Genomic DNA, 16,261 nt, shown 5'->3' with positions numbered 1-16,261 from the left:
CTCACAGACAGCATCGCCAGCTGAAAACAGATCCCAGAATTCAAAAGCAAGACTCTTTGCTTTTGAAGAAATAAAATAAAAATTGAATAATTTTGCAGTTAAACTGCAGCTGAAAACAGGAAATACAGCAAGAACCCAAGTCCAATGCTGGAACAAGTCAGAGGAGAGCCCTTTAGTCATAAAACACGATTACTACACATGCATTAGCCAGGCTTCTTTTTTTTAAAGGACACTTTGAAGTCAAGCTATGCCTAATATTAGCAACTTCCATATCTAACATGGAAGAAAGTACACCTTTTTTCATCAATTCCAGTACCTCCAAGCACTGTCCCCAACACCTACGTGACGGCTGGCTCATACAAATGGTTGCACAAGAACACTGTTACGTGGGCACCCTTCCAGCTACCTGGCATTTATATCCCAAACACAGGTTTCAGTAAATTGCTTGTAAAAACAAAGAATTCCAGAAAACCTAAATACTCCGCTGCTCTTACCACCACCAGTGATTTTAGTTCAAAGTGAACGCATTTTCCAGTGGTTCAGATTACTTCGCAGAAATTAAGTTTTGTCTTAAAAGCTCTCTAGTTATGACCTCTATGCGGAACAAGCTTTGTGAACCAAAATCCTGAAGATCCTGAGAAGTACAAGGAAACAAACAACACAACAAAGAGTTTGAAGCTGAAGACTAACAGGCTGCTTTAAAATTAAGGTCAGTCATAACAGCTGAAAACTGAAAAGCTAAATGCATTTGCCTTCCTGAGTGGAGAGAACGTGGTATGTCAGAACTTCATTCAAAAATTCAAATCCTGTCCACCTTGAGTAGCAGTGAGTGGCTGTATTTTTCCTTCCCTTATCATTGGGAACAGATTTTCAAGTGTCCACCCACTCCCAACTTCTAGTACAGCTTTGACACCCAAGTTCAAGTTTGCTCTTGGTGCTTGTAAAGCCAAATACTGACAACTAACCAAACAACTGGGGCAAAGGCAGTGTTCAGAACCTCTGCCTCTTCACCAACTCATCACAAAGCCTTCACAAGCTCCATTTCCACCAAAAAGAATTCCCCACACCAAAATCATCACCACAACACTGACACAGGTGGACAATTTACATGCACTCCACCCCTCGTCCCTTTACCACCTTATAACAAATTCCTCACCACTCCCTCCCAGGCGAGCACAGACTGCTGCTGCCTTCACGATCCTTTATTGTCATCACCTACAGCTCAGCCCCAGCCCCAGGTAGCTGATGCATGACTGGGTGATGATCTGGGTCAGTTGCAACCGACAGGGGTTCCACTCCACTTCAAATCCCTGTCTTCCTAAATACTCCTGTTTATGCAGGGGAAGCAGAGCAATGGTACAGAAAGATGACCTCCTGAGGCGTCTTCTAACCTGAAATTTCCTATGATGCTATGACATACAGGTGAAGGTTTCAAAACTGGTCAAATACAGTTTTGCTATTTTAGGTTCTGTTTCACCAAAAACAATCTGAGTATTTACATAATGGAAGGAAAACTCTCTCATACCTGCCCCCCTCCTAACTTTCTGTGTGGTGTAAGAAATCACACTGTTCTCTGCTGGAGGGGAAAAAAAATAAAAAATCAGCCACTCCACAGATGCTTTCAAAGCATATGCAAACCCAGAAGGATCACCTCACAGAATTCAGAGTCCATGCTGCCTGTATACATTTGGTCATCTTAACCTAGCAAAGGGAATATCTACTACATGTTCATATTTCCTAGCATGCTGAGAAATTACTTCTGCTTCTAACTTTGTTCCCTTGCTTCACCCACCTCACATCTGAAGACAAAACACATTTTGTGTTTCCCCCCTCCGGTTGGTCTGCAGTGAAAGATTCTTAGACAAAAGCTACTTGAAAGTGTTTTCTCCCCTGCTTTCTGGATCCTCATGTTAAATTCCAGTAGTTCGAACTGAAGTTCATTGCCTCTTAAGGCAGAGAGACTGAACACGTGCTATTGTACTACGAATTATCTCTCAACCAACTTTACCAACACCAGGACAGTACCCACAAAGTACTAGCAGAATTTGGAAGAAAGTCTACCAGAGCAGAAGTGATAGTCCATTACTGAACCACTAACACTGAAGTCAGTTTCCTTGATTATACAATACTCCCCTCTCCTTTTATTTTTAACCCCTTTGTCCACCCTCTTCTTTAGTGAATTCAAGAACATGTGTGTTGCAACAGAAGACCACGTCCTACAGAATAAAGCAATTCAAGACATTTCTACCCCTTATAACAAGCACACACTTCTGATGAAGGTTCAAGCTTAAGAAAAACAAAAGAAGGGCTATTCATAACATTACTGGCACATTAAAAAATCTCTTTAAAGCCATGCTGATATTGCAATAATGTTTTCTGATATAAGTTATCAAAAATGAATAAGCTTAAATTGGCTTTTATTTTGGAATATTGTTTACAGAAGACAAGAACCATGTCCAAACTAACATTCTTAACAAAAGACTCTGAACTATCTTTTTAAAATATTTTGGAAGCAAAAACAAACAAACGCTCACTATCAGAACTAAAAGGCTTTACATCAAACACTGGATATTACTGTGTGGAATCAGAGGTCATTCAATACCATGTCCACCATGTGAAAGGCCGCTAGGTTGAGTTCCCATTGCTTCCCAGCGAGAAAAGTGCTCAGAGGAACAACTTACAGCCTTACCTCAGGAGCAGCAACGCTGCACCCACACTGACCCACCGCTTTGGCCATAGGTCGTGTTTTACCCTGAAACCTGCCCAACGTGCATGGTGACACTTCCATCTTCCTTCCACTGTCCCCTCCCCAAAAGCCAGCTTTCTCCCAGCTCTTCAAGATGGGAAGTACAGCTGTACCTGAATTCCTCAATCCCCACTTCTGCTAAATCAGCAGCTCGACAGGAGGGACACCACACCCTTCTTTGACTTCACATGGAACTTCAGGTGTCCCTTCATGCTTCAAAGTAATTTACCTCTTTTAGCTCTTACTTTTTATTTGCCTACTAAAAAATCCTAATTAGCTACACTATTTTCAGCAAAGAAAACCAATTACTATGGCTAAAAGATGTGGGCACTCCCCTACGATGCACTAGCTTGCTTATTCTTTAGGCTAATATAGCTATTTCAAGGATTAATCCTCCCATGAAAAACAGTTTCAATCGCAACAACACAAGTCTTGTTCATTGGCAAAATTAGTAAATTGATCAATGGATCACTAATAGTCCTCCCTCAGGGAACACCAAGGCTGCTTGCATCTCTGCAACAACCCATATGAGAGTTTTCCTTCGTTAATTTTCCAAGTACTTAAACAGAAAACACAACCGGTGAATCTGTAACACTGCCATTTTGTTCTGGTTTGGTTTTGAATTGTGAATGTGAGCAGGCAGTCTAAATGCAAAACAAAACCTTTGGTCATCTAGGGAGGATGGAAAACTCATGCCAGACATTGTGCTCCTCTACCCAGTTCAACCATAATCATACACTAAAAGAGAATCTCCACACACCTACCAGCGCTTTCGAGTCATCCCTCTCGCACAGCATTGTTCTCTGAGTACAGCACCAGCCCTTCCCAATTTCAGAAACAGATGTACACGAAGTTATGCTTTGCTAGCACTCCTTCCAACTGCAAACAAGATCCAACAGCAGCTTCTGCAAGAAATTCACAGTTCTTCCTACCAATTTAACTAATCAAACCTAAAACAGTTCATCAATATTACCATCAAATCCCTACCACTCAAATATTTACATAGCCACGTTGGCAAATGTCACCTTCTTAATTCCAATTAACATTTTTTACACATTCTTACATCACTTGGAGGAGGCGGGGGCAATACAGGCTCACACACCACGCCACATAAAAGCTAGGTTCTGCCACAGAAGAGCAATGGACACTTAAAATACCCCAAATAGGAATTTGGACAAGTGACTTCAAAGTTCGGGCTGCTGTAGGTTCTCCCACACCCAGCGCTGAGCATCAGCTGCCAGACTGAGCACAGCTTCCAACAACCCACTCACGCTTTTCCATGTGGGAGGAAGGGTTTGAGAGTTCAGTGCAAGAGTAACTTGCTATCCAGACTAAGGAAGAGGCTCCTTCAGCTTTGACAAACAGGCTGGCACAGCGAGAAATCAAACTGTGCAAGCAGAAACACATCTAAACTTCTGCACCAGTTTCTGCCCCATGCAGGATGTTTCTCCTCTTCTGTTACAGGGAAGGGGAGCATTCAAGTCACTCTCACTGGCTACCCAAAACATCAGAGACACCAACAGACCACCTGAGGACCCAGATGCCTTATGCACAAGCTGGGTACACCTTGCCCCCTCCGCTCTCCCCTCCCACACAAGAGACCTGAGGTCATACAGGGCCTCTGCAGACCACTTCCATTAACCCACGGCGCAGTTTCTCCTCATATCTAGATCTGAACAGCCCGATTTTGAACTTGCACACACTGCATCAGTGTAACTCTTGCACAGGGGAGCTCAAAACTGGACACAGCTATACAGATGTTGTCTCACAAATACTAAACAGATGCCAAGGAGGCCTCTCCTTGACCTTCTACCTACACTCTTTCTAACAAGCCCAAGTGCATTTGGGCGTTCGCTGCAGGGGCAGAGTGGCAGCACCAGGTCAGCGTGCCACCCGCAGGAACCCCCAGGTTGTGCCCACCTAGGGCAATGCCTGCCATTTGTCTAGGTTTGACTTCAGGGTGCTCCCATTGGCCCACTTCCTCAGCCTGATGGGGTCCCTCCGAAAAGTAGTTGTGCTTTTCAACACGCTGACACCTCCCTCAAATTGGAGGGGATACAGAAACTTGTGCAGTGTGTCTGCTCTCCAACCCATCGCCACCCAGGCCGTTAATACAGACACCCCTGTCTGCCTGTAGTAACTAGCCACCTGCCTCCTGTGGCCGATGGCCATCCCTTTGAGCCAACAGGTCAGCCAGTGTTCCACGTCACTGTGCATTTACGCATCCCAGACCTCACCAACGTGGCTGTCACGATACGGTGGGAGACCACATCAAAGCCCTTGCCAAAACCCAGGCAGACAAGATGCACTGCTCCGCTGTCCGTAGTCCCAGCCATGCCATCACAAAAGGCAATCAGGTCAGGCATGAGTTTCTGCTGGTAAGCCTGCTCTGGCTGTTCCCCTTCAGCTTCTTGTCCTTTATGTGCTTCAACATGGCTTCCAGGAGAAGCTCCATAACCTTCCCAGGGAGGGAAGTAAGGCTGATAGCCCATCACCCCCTGGATCCTCCTTGCACTTTAAAGAAAAAACAAGCTCAATATTCAGCTTTCTCCCGCCACCAGGAGCTACCCGAGACAGCACAAGCTACCACAGGTGACAGCAGCTCCACAACTATACAGGCAAAGTCTCTGCACCCTCAGATGCATCCCGTTGGACCAGATGCAGGGATGGAGAACCTTCATAGACACAATGAAGTCAACTTGCTCCCGCAAATAAACAAGCATTCTTGGTTTTGGCAAGGGAAATTCAAGGACAGAAACTGCTCTCAAACTGAATACAATTACATTTTAGGGAGTTTACAGAACTAGAGGCAAAGAAGTTATCTAAATATTTACATTCTTTCCATCATTTAACGCACACAAATATTTTATTCCTCTCACAGGCCTCAGGATGACCCACTGATGGCTGATGCTCATATCCAGCATTATCCTGTACTGAAGCATCTCAATTCAGGAAGGGTTTCATGCAGATGCTGAAAGATACCTGCTGAAGTTCATCGCTCATTTCAAGAGCTCGTGTCTTTTCCAAAACATGCAGTCCTAGCTTTAAAATATTATTGAAGATGTATAGTCCAATTTTACAGCAAGTTACAATCTTGCTCATCTATTACTTTATGTATTTATATGCACAACAGAGAAGAAAAATCTAGCTGTTTCACATGTACTCGTGATTTAACTGCTAGGCAAATATAATGCTAAAGGTTATTCTTGAGACAGGGAAACAGATGTTCAGTCAAAAGGAAATTTTTCTCAAGAGGAGATACCCAGGAAGTTTGTCTTTCCAATCTGCTCCAGCCCACAAATTTCCCACCGCACTTATACAACTGGGAAAACTATGAATCAGCCTCCAACTTCACTGCGTGTACAACAGAAATACCAGCTTTGAGGACTTCAGCACCATCATTCATAACAGCACAATTCTCACATAAGTGCTTCATATATTAAGCATATGGACTTTAGTTACTAGCTTCAAAATCTACTTGCGGTAGTCCAAAATCTAAGCAATTGAAATCTAAGCTTAAATGACAGAGCACTCACGCTTCTGAACAGCGTAACGTTTCAGAGGTACGTTAAATCCCATTGGATAAGCTTGCTAAGTGTGGAAACTGGCCCGCACAATAGGAAAAGGTGATGTCTTCTTACTTGTTAGCAACTTAGACATTTACAGCTAGAGTATCCGAGCAAACAAATGAAGGCAACAGTTCCAAAGGCATTTATAAGTCATAGGAATCCTCCCTACACCCTTCACAGATACACAGGATGGAAACCCCGACCTCTAGTCCAAGCCCCCTGCTGAAGCAGGTCACCAAAAGCATGCTGCCCAGGACCGTGCCCAGCTGGGCTCCCTTCAGGTGGAGGCTCCACAACCTCTCTGGGCAGCCCGGTCCAGCATTTGATCACTCTCAAGCAGTATTTTCTTGGGTTCAGATGCAACATCACATGCTTCCGTTTGTGCCCTCTGCCTCTTGTTCCATCAGTGGGCACTAATGAGAAGAGCCTGCCTCTCTTTTAGTTTCCTCCCATAGGTACTTTAGACACATCGCTTAGAGCCTCTGAGCCTTCGCTTCTCCTGGCTGACAACTCCCAGCTCTCTCAGCCTCTCCCCATATGAAGGATGCTCCAGATCCTGAATCATCTTCTGGTCCTGCACGGGATTTGCCCAAGTGAGTCGGTATCTTTCTTGTACAGGGCAGCCCAGCACCAATAGTAGGGCTCCAGATGTGGCCTCACCAGTGCAGAGTAGAGAGAAAGGTCACTGCTCAGCCTCCGACAGTCCTCCTTTAGAAAAGGCACAAACTCGTGCCTTTCACTGCTGACAGCCATGGCAATCATTAGGAATAATTAATCTAAGGCTAATGCTAGGTCAAGGACTACCATATCACGTTTCTTTCTACATATGTTTCTTACATCTAGAAGAACATTTGTGTATGCCAAATTTAATCTCTTGTCCTTGCCAGACCTTGCTTCATTCAGCATGAGAAATAAAATATTGAGGTAAACCCAAAATAACACAACATTATTGTAACACACATTACTTGCTTGTAAACATTAGGAAGTTATCTCTGGCTCGCATTTCATGTTTTTTACTTGCCAAAAATGAAATATATATCAAGATATCTTGTTTGGCAGATGTCCAACCACAGCTGCAAATAGCTGTTCCAGTTACATGTGGCAGTGGAAGACTAGGTTTCAAAATGAGGATAAAACGCATCACCAAAGAGGATCAGATATTCATTTAGGGTTTCTCAGATCAAAACCCAGTCTGAGATGGGATGATGGGATGCCTCTAAACCAGTTCTAAATCCCTTTCAGGCTCTAACATGTCCTGTCTTTGAGATCTTTTGCAACCCAGCAGAACAGAGCAGTTCTTCAGCAAGCCACTGCACTATCAGCAGGGCATTTTCAGGTGCTTGCAGTGGCGAGCTGAAGAGATCAATACACAGGCAAGAGAAATGCAAAGTTTGTGGCTAATTGTGCAATATGTACTCAACTCCAGATGTTCAGCTAGTCAGTGTCCAATTGCACAAAATTCCTTAAAAAGGAAAATCATTTGCAGAGTAATTTAAGAAGTAGAATCAAGTAAGACTAAAAGTTCTGGGTCAGCTGGTGGTGAGCAATTGCTCTGTGCATCACCCACACAACCCCTTTCTTATTAAACTGTCCTTATCTCCCTGTCTCAAACCACAAGTTCTCACACTTCTTCCTTTAATTCTCCCTCCATCCTGCTAAGTGGGGAGCAAACAAGCAGCCACATGGTGCCAAGTTAAACCACAGAAGTCTTTTTGGTGCCCAACACGGGGCCCGAAGGGCTGAAATAACAATCGACCTCACCAGAGCATGTTAAAGAACTCATCTGCTCAAAATTTGTTATAATTATTCTATTTAATAGTTGGTGATCATGGTGTTGATTTATTTGCTCTCAAAGTTGGTTCAGGTAATGCTCTCTTGCTGCACCCACTCCCCGTTTTGCTGTTTATCACCCCCAGGGGCTGGCCAAAGGTTGCTTTTGGTTCCACCCCTGTGCTGTGCAACACTCGCTTAGGACACGGTAGCGGCTCTGGCCATGAGCCTAACGTGGTATTTGTGCTCAGCACGGCCGCCATCCCTTGGAAACTGTTAACAAGTACACGTTTTACCTTTTCTCCTCCCAGAGCCAGTCTGTGGAGGAGACAAGGAACTATACCTTCGCATCTTCCTTCAACTAGCAAAAAGGAAACATGAGCTTTCTTAGGCATTGTGAGGTTTTGGAGAAAGCACATTCCACATAACAGTCTGACTGTAAGCCCTCTCTATCAAGCAATCCACAAGAGCCCTTTTAAATGGGACCCTGAGCAACAACAAGCCTTTGAACAAATTAAACAGGAGATAGTTCACACAGCAGCCCTTGGGCCAGTGTGAGGATGCCAAGATGTGAAAAACGTGCTCTGCACCACAGCCAGGGAGAGTGGCCCCACGTGGAGGCTCTGGCAGAAAGAGCCTAGGAAGACTTGGTCAACCCCTGGGGTTTTAGAGTCAGGGATTCAGAGGACCCGAGGCCCACTACACTGCAACCAAAAAAGAGAGACTGGCAGCATACAGAGGGGTTCGAGCTGTGTTGGAAGTGGTTGGTCCTGCAGCACAGCTCCTCCTGACACCCTGACTGCTGGTGCTGGGCTGGGCGTTCAAAGGGAGGGTCCCCTCTGCACGTGGGTCGTGCTGATCACTGATACCCTATGCTTAAGTGGTAAGGACTTGGGTTATTCAAGAACTTGTAATGAAGGCCAGAGGATTACACTAAAACTGTCAGGTTAAAGTCAGCAGGAAGAAAACTGACTCAGGAAACAAGTATAATTCACTAGCCAAGACACACAGGCCTGTGTCCCACACTACTCGCACTAGAGCTTTCGTTGGTCAAATCTTGCTTTCACTCCATCTATTAAAGCCTTTTTTTTTGGGGGGGGGGGGGGGTTTACCCCAAAAGTAAATGAATGATCTGTGTGATCTGTGTCAACTCAACGTAACTGAAAGGAAACAAAACACATACACACACCTTTTTTCCAGTTGAGCTGGAAAGACAACGTAATTGAAGTTCAGAGCAGACTTGGTGTAGTGGGTTTACATGGCAAGGTTTTGGTAGCAGGAGGCCATAGGGGTGGCTTTTGTGAGAAGAATCTAGAAGCTTTCCCACGTTAGGTAAGGGTCCCACTGCTGACCAGAGCTGAGCCAATAAGTGATGTTGTTTGCGCTTCTGTGAGAGCATATTTAAGACAGGGAAAAAAAACCAAGCTGCGCCACACAGCAGCTGGGAGAGTGAGAGGAGTGAGGAACAGCCCTGCAGGCAGGCGCCAAGGTCAGTGAAGAAGGAGGGCAGGAGGTGCTCCAGGCGCCGGAGCAGAAGTCCCCTGCGGCCTGTGGTGAGGACCGTGGTTAAGCAGGCTGTCCCCCTGCAGCCCATGGAGTACCACGGTGGAGCAGGATTCCACGCTGCAGCCCGTGGAGGAGACCCCGGTGGAGCAGGTGGACCTGCACCGACGGAGGCTGTGGCCTGTGGAGGACCCCTGCTGGAGAAGGCCCCGGGCCGGAGCTGCAGCCCGTGGAGAGGAGACCACGCAGGAGCAGGGGGTCTGGGGGGAGCTGCCGCCCGTGGGGGACCCGTGCTGGAGCAGTTTGCTCCTGGGGGATGGACCCCGTGGTACGGAGCCGTGTGGGAGCAGTTATTGAAGAGCTGCTGCCTGTGGGAACCCTACGCAGGCTCAGTTTGGCAAAGGACGGCATCCCGTGGGAGGGACCCCACGGGGAGCAGGGGCAGAGAGTGACCGTGAAGGAGCGGCAGAGAAGAAGCGCTATAGACTGACCACAGCCCCCCATTCCCTGCACCGCTCAGGGGGAGGAAGTGGAAGAGGGCTGATGGGGGGAAGGCGTTCTTGGTTTCTTTCCTTTGTTTCTTGCTTCTCTAGCTTGTTAGTAATAAGTAATAAATCTTACTATCTCCCTATGCTGAGTGTTTTGCCCATCACAATAATTACTGCGCAATCTCCCCATCCTTACCTCAACCCTTGAGCCCTGTGGATCGTATTTTTCTCCCCATTCCCCTTAGAGGAGGGGGAGTGAGAGAGCGGCTGTGGTGGAGCTCGGCCGCCCACCCAAGTAAAACCACCACACTTGGCATTATTTAATAAGTAACAGTATAAGCATTTAGGCAAGAGCATGACAGAAACAAACCATTTCTATCATGTTTGCTGCTGGCATGAGCTAATACCTGTAGCTTTTTGGTTTCAGACTTCCTCTGTAAGATGCCACTTAAATTCATAGCCATTTCAGAACTTTAGGCAAAGATTGCTGCCTATCTACGAATATTGCAGATATTTTCTGTTTGCTTTATTTCCAAACATCAAGTCATAAAGAATGATATCTATACTGTAAGCACAGCAACATCAAACCATGCTCATCTACTGCCCAATTCACCATTCACAACATAGCAGGCAATACTTGATACGCTTGATTAGCAAATAGCTGCTTCAACAGAAATTCATCTCCTTTAAATTGGTAGCATACCTGCCAAGGCTAAAGAAATCTTCATTCTTATTTTTTTTCAGCTTATGTATCAGAAAGTCTATACAACAAAAAGATTGCTATTGTTGATAGCAATTGCTATCACTGAAACAATGATTGTCTCCTTTCCCAACCAAGCTTTCAGAGAGGTTTGACCACTGAGATAAAGCTGTAAAATGCTGTCCAAGATCTTAGGGGTTTGTGAACTCTCTCATCACGTCAGCCCCCATAGATATGTTTCCCTGTGTTTGTCACAATTCAGGATTAAGCCATCTTCAGTTTGTTACAGTCAGCTACTACCATCCAACTCATTCAGTTTGCAGTATTACATGATGTCACCTGGCACCCCGAGGACTATTTTCAAGTGCATAAATTGGCCTCATGTCCGAAGGAATGTTTCTAGACTTACGCAATCATTTCAATCAAGACAGTGAAAGTGACTTGCATTTCCTTTTGTATTATCAGCCCAGCTGGAAAAAGCCAGGCTTTTGCGATAGCAGAACACTGCAGGTAATTGATATTCTCCTGTAGTTCAAGCATTGCTACATGCAGCACAGGGGACAAGAATGATGCACTGATGTGCATCCTGGAACAAGAAAGAGTAGCATGGCCTTCCAGTCTAATGGTATTCTGAATCTGTATTTTGTAACTACATTCCAACATCTGAGCATTCATCGGAACATTGTAGCTGTGAATATATCAGCTACTTGAAATTGCTTTCTCAGTTCCCTGTCCATTACCCAAACAGAAAACAAATCTTTACTTCCTTACCCCCATGCAGTGCAGGTGCATTCATCTGATTTTCAGCAAATTATCTGTTCTTTCCATCTTTCTTGCGAGCCCTTCAGAAGCCTGTTTTTCTGCACTGAATTCCTGACAGGAACATTTGCAGGTTCCCCTCCTTTTAACTGAATTTTTATCATCTTAGTGAAGCTTATGGAATGACTTCCCATTCTGGTCATAATACTGCGTAAGAGGAGAAGTGTTCACCCAGCATGACAATGCTTTTTCCCCCTCCAAGACCTTTAACCCCACTGCACCAAGCTTTCACGAATATTTGCAGAGGAATAAAAACTGCCAAAAAAATATTTTTCCATCCTCCTTTAAGTTAAAATCCTCGGTGTTCAAGGGGGAAAAAAAAGGGGGGAGAGAAAAAAACCAAAAACTTACAAAGAATACATCCTGCTGCCCCAAACAAAGGCTCTTTTTGCCAGTCACAAGGGACGGGAGTAACATGCTTTCACTGTCCAGAGGAAAGACAATTCGATTTGCTGTATGCTGATAAACACTGGGCAAGAAGAATGGCTTGCAGAAAGCCACGCACTTGCTGGAAGGCAAATCTGAGGATTGCAGCCAAAACAAATATTAGCACGTGCCCATGGAGGCACAGATGCCAAGATCAGGAGCTGAGCAGCGGGTAACAGACCCAGGTACTCCTGCATCTGAGAGGATGACTTCTCAGGCACAAGTTCAACCCCAGGACTCGAGCCGCTCTGTGTAGCAAAGGTGAGCTCAGCCTCCCAACTCAGTGGTAGGGCATGGGCCCAGTGAATTCACACTACAGTCCTCTTGGCCAGCGTGACGCAGCTAGCATCATTAAACCAAAAATTTGAAAAATGGATTGTTTTTACTGGTTACTGTAGAAGAGCACCACTATGGTGAGAAGAACAGGAGGAAGACATGCGGAGTGAGTGCAAACCAGCGCAATGTACAGCTCTGCTTCCAGCCCTGAGGTGCAGAAGTGCGGGGCAGGCCCCAGCAGCCTGAGAGCCGCACGTGGAAGCGCCCAGGGCCGCCTGCACTGGAGGAGCAAAGATGCAAACCCAGTAGCTGATGAGGTCAGACTCCTGCACCCAAGGATCTTAAGTAAGGCTGGCTTTTGGCCTAATGAAGAGCTTCGTTAGAAGTGATAGTGAGCATCTATGGGGGGAAAGCAAGCACAGAGGTTAAGCTCAGAGGTCAGAACTGGCCTTAAGCTCCGCTCCTGAAAGGCAGCTAAATTAATATCCTTCCTTCCCTGCCTGCTGCTAAGACTGAAGGTGCCTGCTGAGGCTTCGCCAGTATGACAAGTTACAGTCGGATTCATTTTTCCAGAACAATTCAAGCGAGCAGTAAATACTCTCCATCTTGCAAAACCAATTTAAGGATATCAGAAAAAAACAGGAACCTATCATTTCAAAAATTACATCAACCTAACCCAGCGAGCTTCCCCATCTCCAATCATTTCATCTCGGGAGGATCCCACCACCCTCACAGAAGAGAGCCACTACTGCTTCTAACCAACACAAAGAGGGAAGGGTACCAGGGCAACCGCTCTTGGCGCTGCTGGGCCCGCTCCCAGCAGAGCCCAATTAGAGCCAGGGCAGCGCAGCAGCTCTGGGGGCCCCTGGGCCGAGCAGCCGGACAGCCTCGCGCTGAACAACAGTGCCTCCGCCCTGCGGAACATACCTGAAGTTCTTCTGGGAGGTGCGGATGGGAGAAGCAAGTCCCATAACCTTTTCTAGGTGAGGGTCTTCGAATGGCTAACAATTTTTTAAAAAGTCTTTGGACTTGTTTCCACTTGGAACTTCTCACAGTTTTATATTTTTGATAACTAAGTCAGGTCATTTTACGCTGTCTTCTGTTTTAATGATCTTGTTTCAGATTTAATGGGACATTTTTCAGCAATCCATTGTTAAGAGCCCCTGCCCTTGCCAACCTGTTTAGGGTAATTTCAGTAGTGTCCCTGAGTACTCTGAGGTCTACCAAGCATTTTCTATTTCCTCACTGTATAATTAGACCTCCACTATGCTTTGAACTTTTACCCCATCCACATCATTTAATGTTAGATGATGCACTTTATTTTGCCCTCATTCTACACCTTACACTAGTTTAACTTGGTAAATGACATTCTTTGCAAATAAACACCATCCTTGCTTAACACAAACTTCTCATACTCGATGAATATCCATAGCATTATTAAACAAAGATGTTGTGGAAGGGATGGGCAGTTCACCCAGGAATTAGTTATGTACTTAAATCCCTCAGGAACAGCGCACCAAAAACATAAAACAGCAAAATACCACCAGAAATAATGGAGTGATCCCAGGAACTTCTGGTTGGTAAGGAAGAGCTAATGGTGTAGAGGAGCAGCACTACAGCAGCACTGGGAATCACCTCTCACTTCCAGCCAAAGATCTGTATTTTTACAAGCCAGCCTAGGTAAACCTATCATGAATATCCAGGGTTGGTAGGGTATCATTAAACAAGCAAGAAACAGACACTCACTGTTCTTCAACATAAGTGGTAGTGACCTAAAATAACAGGAACACAAATCTGAATACACCAAGATTTTGCTTTTAATTATTCCCTGTACCCAAGGAGGCAATTCAGTTTATGCAGTTTGCACATGAACCGTTATTATTCATGCCACACTTGTTTCTGAACACATTTTAGGAAGTGCAGTGGCAACTGTACAAACAAGCAGTATTTTATTCCTGTATTTAAAATTAGATGTCTGTTGACTTTTATAGAGAATTAAAATTGAAAGAAGATTGTCTTTACACGTAAGGGATCTGGGAATTCACAGAATGCACAAAATAGCCAGAAGGCAAATGCCTCTAAGAACTAGGTCACTCCTGCTGTTTCAGAACCATTTACCATCCCCAGTCACCATGCTGCAAACAGAGCTGCAGCTAATGGTGTTAATGGTACAGACACTGCAGGCAAACCAAGCACCCACACTTAAAGACGGAAAACAAACTGTCACATTTCAGAAGTCATTCTCAAATAACGTATACTGACTTAAAACAGCTGCAGAATGCATTAACAAAATAGCAGTCAGTGTTATATTTAGAGAAAACATTAAGTCAAACAAGGTACGATTGTCACAAGTGTGTCATACAAAACATCTACATCCAAGGGTGTTCCAAGGGAACTCAGTCTCTGGCTTTAGAAAGGGTACATCTGATCGCATGAAAACTTTGTATTTGACTACTTTTCACTGTCTTCAAGATGAGAAAAAGCAATTCCTTCCCAGCTCTTGATTTCCAGCAGCCGAGGTTCAGCAGATGCACGCTGACTCTTCTAGTACGTCAACAGCAGCATCTTGCAGCAGGAGCCTTCACCACACCACATTACTCTCTATTTTCTCACAGCACTGTGGAAAACCAGTTTGCAAACAGCCATGATGCACTGAAGAGCTGAAAAAAAGTAAATTTACAAGAGCCAGCCCCGGACCTTTTGACTACAGCCAAAGTAACGCTGTGATGCTTTACTTTGAGCATAACCATCCCCAGGCTTCACATAAGGGCTCACGCCAGGTAGATATGTTCCCTGAACCAACCAACCAAGGTCAATGCACAAAGGATGCTCTGCTTCCTAATCCTTCATTCACCCGGCAAACTACAGTGCTTGTGCAGCTGTGCTAGTCTTTGGACCTCAGTCGCATCGTGCTTTCACTTTCCAGCTAAAAAGCAGCAGCATCTTTTCAGGATGTAGTACCAAAAAGCACGTCACCAGTAGCATTCACCCCAAACAGGATGTGTATGTGGCTTTACCTAGAAGGACCTCTCTTACACACACAGCTATGCACCAGATGGGTTCTAAATATGACAGTCTCCCTATCCTAATACTACTTAAGCATTTCCCGCTGGGGTATAGCGGATGAATTAGTACCTGCTAAGAACAGAGGAAACATGGTTCAAGCCAATTCCTTCCTGAAATGATTTTAAGCATAGAAAAAACTCTACAGTCAAGCAGAAAACACATGATAGAGTCAGTCTGCAAGAACAGCTGAAAGTGAAATCCCTTGTTATGTCCATAAGCAGTATTAAAGCCAGTTAAAATTGTATGGGAAGAACTACAGTGTTTTTCATAATACAGGCACACTCTCCCGGAGACATCTGAATAAAAGGCAACTTTTTAAACTTGGTTTGGCCCAAGTAATTGGCTACAAGGAACCACAAAACAGGGAAATCCTTACCAAATTCCTGAAACTGTCTTTTCCAGGAACTTCAGTACCAATACCTTCCTGGGGAAGGCAGGACCCGGCCAAGCAAGTTCAGAGTAGTTATGCATGACAGAAGTGCAGGCAATCAAGCCACACTGAGTATTTTCACCATCATCCCTGAACCTGCACAATGCATACAGGGCAGTTGAACCACAGCACAGAAACCAACATGTTGGACATTGGGAGGTGGAAGCCACACAATTTATCACAGCTGGTGCACAATAAATATATCCACAACACCTTGGAGAATGAATATTTGGAGGCAACAAATGATCCATTACAGCTTGGATGTTAAACCAGTCATATTTCAGAACGACGTTGCTGTTATTAGCAGATGACCTGCTGAAGTGGTCAGCTTTTAAGTTTAACGTAAATTCTTGTATTTCAATCATATCCTAATGCTTCCTTCATAGCAAAAGAAGCACAAAGCACTCTGAAAGTTACATGAATGTTCGACAGTTTTACAAGTCCGGCTTGATACGGCTTAGAAGTATA

General features: G+C 44.9%; 1 protein-coding gene across 11 annotated transcripts in view; it reads right to left on the bottom strand.

The window, feature by feature from the left end:
- The window catches only part of AGAP1 (ArfGAP with GTPase domain, ankyrin repeat and PH domain 1), a 375,831-nt gene that overhangs the window by 316,178 nt on the left and 43,392 nt on the right, over positions 1-16,261 (bottom strand). For 6 of the 11 annotated variants that reach the window (XM_083841486.1, XM_083841478.1, XM_083841485.1 and 3 more), the window contains one exon: positions 2,690-14,914. The exons of the other annotated variants lie outside the window; for them this stretch is intronic. The gene's annotated coding sequence lies outside the window, so the exon portion shown is untranslated. The remainder of the gene's footprint in view (positions 1-2,689; positions 14,915-16,261) is intronic. 11 annotated transcript variants of the gene reach the window in all.

The sequence above is a fragment of the Anser anser genome, assembly GCF_964211835.1.
Source record: "Anser anser genome assembly, chromosome: 6".
NCBI lineage: Eukaryota > Metazoa > Chordata > Aves > Anseriformes > Anatidae > Anser > Anser anser.
Note: the sequence above shows the minus strand (reverse complement) of the source record. Positions and strands in the feature narration are given on the sequence as shown.